Genomic DNA, 5,000 nt, shown 5'->3' with positions numbered 1-5,000 from the left:
TTCTCTAATAACAGAATCATAAAAAGAGTCGGAAAGGGACCCCGGGAGGTCATCCAGTCTGACCCCCGCAACTCCTCCTTCCCAAGCGGGGAGACCCGACCCCGTTTCGGACCGATGGGCAGTCCAGGCTCTTTTTTTGAAAAGCCTCCGGGGATGAAGCTCCCACCATTTCTCTAATAACACAATTATAAAAGAGTCGGAAAGGGACCCCGGGAGGTCATCCAGTCTGACCCCCGCAACTCCTCCTCCCCAAGCGGGGAGACCTGACCCCGTTTCGGACCGATGGACAGTCCAGGCTCTTTTTCTTGAAAAGCCTCCAGGGAGGAAGCTCCCCACACAATTTCTCTAATAACAGAATCATAAAAGAGTCGGAAAGGGACCCCGGGAGGTCATCCAGTCTGACCCCCGCAACTCCTCCTTCCCAAGCGGGGAGACCCGACCCCCGTTTCGGACCGTTGGGCAGTCCAGGCTCTTTCTTGAAAAGCCTCCAGGGAGGAAGCTCCCCACACAATTTCTGACTCACAGAACAACAAAGAGAGCCGGAAGGAGACCCTGGAGGTCATCCAGTCCAACCCCATATAGAACAGAAGAATGGAATAGAGTAGAATGTAGAATAGAACAGAGTAGAAATAAGCATGGAATAGACTATAACATAGAATGGAATAGGATATAAGAGATAACAGATAATCAGAGTCGGAAGGGGCCCTGGAGGTCATCCAGTCTGACCCCCGCATCTCCTCCCAAAGCGGAGACTCTACATCATGAAATAAAGAAAGAAAGAAAGGAAAGGAAAGGAAAGGAAGGAAGGAAGGAAGGAAGGAAAGAAGGAAGGAAGGAAAGGAAGGAAGGAAAGGAAGGAACGAAGGAAGGGAAGGAAGGAAGGAAAGAAGGAAAGGAAGGAAGGAAGGAAGGAAAGAAGGAAAGGAAGGAAGGAAGGAAGGAAGGAAGGAAGGAACGAAGGAAGGAAAGGAAGGAAGGAAGGAAGGAAAGGAAGGAAGGAAGGAAGGAAAGAAGGAAAGGAAGGAAGGAAGGAAGGAAGGAAGGAAGGAAGGAAGGAAGGAAGGAAGGAAAGGAAGGAACGAAGGAAGGAAAGGAAGGAAGGAAGGAAAGAAGGAAAGGAAGGAAGGAAGGAAGGAAGGAAGGAAGGAAGGAAGGAAAGGAAGGAACGAAGGAAGGAAAGGAAGGAAGGAAGGAAGGAAAGAAGGAAAGGAAGGAAGGAAGGAAAGGAAGGAAGGAAAGGAAGGAAACGGGAAGGAAAGGAAGGAAGGAAGGAAGGAAAGGAAGGAAGGAAGGAAGGAAGGAAGGAAGGAAGGAAGGAAAGGAAGGAACGGAAGGAAGGAAAGGAAGGAAGGAAGGAAGGAAAGAAGGAAAGGAAGGAAGGAAGGAAAGGAAGGAAGGAAAGGAAGGAACGAAGGAAGGAAAGGAAGGAAGGAAGGAAGGAAGGAAAGGAAGGAAGGAAGGGAGGAACGGAAGGAAGGAAGGAAGGAAGGAAGGAAAGAAGGAAGGAAGGAAGGAAGAAGAGAGATTAACAGAGGTGGAAGGGACCTTGGAGGTCATCCAGTCCAACCCCCGGCCCAAGCCGGAGACCCTAACACCATTTCTAACAGATTGGAGTCGAATCTCTTCTTGAAAAGCCTCCAGGGATGAAGCTCCCACAACCTCAACAACGAGATCCATCCTGAATAGATGAAGAGTCGGAAGGAACCCTGAAGGTCATCCAGTCCAACCCCCCCCGCCTTCCCTCAAATATTGGAACGCTGCTCTCCTGTCTGCCCCGGTCCTTCGGTTTGAAAGGTTGATCCTCGATTTACGAACGGTTAATCAAAGGGTCGGACTTTACCACAGAACTGGGGAGGGGGAAAATAGGTGAGTTACGGCCGCGATTCAGACTTATGACCGCCATAGGAATTCTGATCCCGGGCACGGTGATGGAAATTTGGATGCTTTTGCCACGGACTCATCATTATGACGGTCGCAGCGTCTCTGGGATGGGGGTGGGGGGGGGTGGTCAGGCTTCGGCGACCGTTGGATGAGGGCGGGGGCGGGGGGAGCTGGGTTCGCTTAAGGACCGTGGGACTCATTTGCCAGCTGGGGCGATTGGCTTAACGCCCGTGGCAAGAAGAGTCGTAAAAGGGGGCAGACCTCCCTCTGCACAGGTCTCCCTTAGCGACGGGCTCAGTACAGATCTCCCTTAGCGACGGGTCTCCCTTAGCGATGGGCTCTCTGCACAGGTCTCCCTTAGCGACGGGCTCAGTCCTCGGTTTACGACCCAAATGAGCTCCATATTTCCGTCGCTAAGCAAGACCGTTGTTCACTTCCCCCCCTTCCCCCATCACTTCGCTTGGTCAGAAGGTCGCAAGAGAGGGGGACCCTGGCACCTCGAGACCGTCGTAAGTACGAGGCGGTGGGCCAGCACCCGAGTTTCGATACCACGACGAAGGGAAGGTCGTTAAGTGGGAAAAACGACCGTAAGTTGGTTTTTTTTTTTCTTCAAGTGCCTTTGTAACTTCAAGTCAGTGAAAGAAGAGTTGTTAACAGAATAACACCAGTTGGGAAGGGGCCTTGGAGGTCATCTAGCCCAACCCCCGGCTCAAACGGGAGACCCCTGTCGCGTGGCTGCCCACGCTCTTCTTAAAACCTCCAGTGGGAGGGAGGGAGGGAGGGAGGGGAGGAAGGAAGGAAGGAAGGAAGGAAGGAAGGAAGGAAGGAAGGAAGGAAAGGGAGAGAAGGAGGGAGGGAAGAAGGAACGGGAGGGAAAGAGGGAGGGGGGAGAAAGAGGGAGATAGGGAGGAAAGGGAGGGAAAGAGGGAGGGAGGAAGGAAAAGAAAGAGAGAAAGAGGGAGGGAGGAAAGAAAGGGAGGGAAAGAGGGAGGGAGGAAGGAAAAGAAAGAGAGAAAGAGGGAGGGAGGAAAGAAAGGGAGGGAAAGAGGGAGGGAGGAAGGAAAAGAAAGAGAGAAAGAGGGAGGGAGGAAAGAAAGGGAGAGAAAGAGGGAGAAAGGGAGGAAAGGCAGAGAAAGAGGGAGGGAGAAAAGGGAGGGAAGGGGGAGGGAGAAAGGGAGGAAAGGGAGAGAAAGAGGGAGGGAGGGAGGAAAGGGAGAGAAAGAGGGAGGGAGGGAGGAAAGGGAGAGAAAGAGGGAGGGAGGAAGGAAAAGAAAGAGAGAAAGAGGGAGGGAGGAAAGAAAGGAGAGAAAGAGGGAGGGAGGGAGGAAAGGGAGGGAAAGAGGGAGGGGAAGAAAGAGGGAGAAAGGGAGGAAGAGGGAGGGAGAGAAAGAGGGAGAAAGGGAGGAAAGGGAGAGAAAGAGGGAGGGAGGGAGGAAAGGGAGAGAAAGAGGAAGGGAGGGAGGAAAGGGAGAGAAAGAGGGAGGGGGAGAAAGAGGGAGGGAGAGAAAGAGGGAGGGGGAGAAAGAGGGAGGGAGAGAAAGAGGAAGGAGGGAGGAAAGGGAGAGAAAGAGGAAGGGAGGGAGGAAAGAGAGAGGGGGAGAAAGAGGGAGGGAGAGAAAGAGGGAGATAGGGAGGAAAGGGAGAGAAAGAGAGAGGGAGGAAGGAAAAGAAAGAGAGAGAAAGAGGGAGGGAGGAAAGAAAGGGAGGGAAAGAGGGAGGGAAAGAAAGAGGGAGGAAGGAAAGAGAGAGAAAGAGGGAGGGAGGAAAGGGAGAGAAAGAGGGAGGGAAAGAAAGAGGGAGGAAGGAAAGAGAGAGAAAGAGGGAGGGAGGAAAGGGAGAGAAAGAGGGAGGGAAAGAAAGAGGGAGGAACAGAAAGGGAGAGAAAGAGGGAGGGAAGAAGGAAAGGGAGGGAAAGAGGGAGGGAAAGAAAGAGGGAGAAAGGGAGGAAGAGAAGGAGGTTACCCTTCCAACCCTGCCCAACACAGGCCCCTTCTTCTACCTAAGCCCCTCTCCCAAGGGGGCCGCCAACCCATTAAGACCCCTCCCCGCCCTCCCCGAACCCCCCCAAAGCCTTCTCCAAGGACTTGAACCCAGAGCCAGGCTGCTGGAGAACGGCCCCCTTCGGTTCAAAGAGTTGGACCCCTCTCTCTCTTGGGGAAGGTCCTAGGGATGGGACTCCTCCCTCCCCCCCCTGTGCCCCTCCACCAAGGCCTGGTGCTTCTGGTGGGGGGTGTCTTCCGGGGGAGGGGAGACCTCCCCTCCCCTCGGCCTTCTGGGTCTTTCCTTCCCCGCCCCTCCCCACGGCCTGGGCTGATGACAGGTCACCTCTGGATAGTTGGCATTCCTGGGTATTTCAGCCTCCCCCAGCCTGCTTGTGGGGTGGGGAGAGAGAGACCTCACCCAGCCCCGCTGGTCTGAGAGAGAGAGAGAGAGAGAGGAAGAGAGAGAGAGAGAGGAAGAGAGAGAGAGAGAGATGAAGAGAGAGAGAGAAGAGAGAGAGAGAGAGAGGAAGAGAGAGAGAGAGGGAGAGGAAGAGATGGAGTGAGAGAGGAAGAGAGGGAGAGAGATGAAGAGAGAGAGAGAGAGAGAGAGAGAGAGGAAGAGAGAGAGAGATGAAGAGAGAGAGAGAGGGAGAGGAAGAGAGGAAGAGAGAGAAAGAGAGAGAGAAAGGGAGAGGAAGAGAGAGAGAGGAAGAGAGAGAGAGGGAGGAAGAGAGAGAGAGAGGGAGAGGAAGAGATGGAGTGAGAGAGGAAGAGAGGGAGAGAGATGAAGAGAGAGAGAGGAAGAGAGAGAGGAAGAGAGAGAGGAAGAGAGAGAGAGAGAGGAAGAGAGAGAGAGGGAGAGGAAGAGAGAGAGAGATGAAGAGAGAGGAGAGGAAGAGAGAGAGAGGGAGAGGAAGAGATGGAGTGAGAGAGGAAGAGAGGGAGAGAGATGAAGAGAGAGAGAGGAGGAGAGAGAGAGAGAGAGAGGAAGAGAGAGAGAGAGGAAGAGAGAGAGAGATGAAGAGAGAGAGAGAGGGAGAGGAAGAGAGGAAGAGAGAGAAAGAGAGAGAGAAAGGGAGAGGAAGAGAGAGAGAGGAAGAGAGAGAGAGAGGGAGAGGAAGAGATGGAGTGAGAGAG

The 5,000-nt window shown here is 53.4% G+C and overlaps 1 protein-coding gene across 1 annotated transcript in view; it reads right to left on the bottom strand.

Annotated features, from left to right (window-relative positions):
- The window catches only part of EPHB4 (EPH receptor B4), a 66,214-nt gene that overhangs the window by 26,198 nt on the left and 35,016 nt on the right, over positions 1 to 5,000 (bottom strand).

Source organism: Pseudonaja textilis, unplaced genomic scaffold (genome assembly GCF_049901715.1).
Source record: "Pseudonaja textilis isolate UNSWEBS1 unplaced genomic scaffold, rPseTex1.2 PTEXSCF23, whole genome shotgun sequence".
NCBI lineage: Eukaryota > Metazoa > Chordata > Lepidosauria > Squamata > Elapidae > Pseudonaja > Pseudonaja textilis.
Note: the sequence above shows the minus strand (reverse complement) of the source record. Positions and strands in the feature narration are given on the sequence as shown.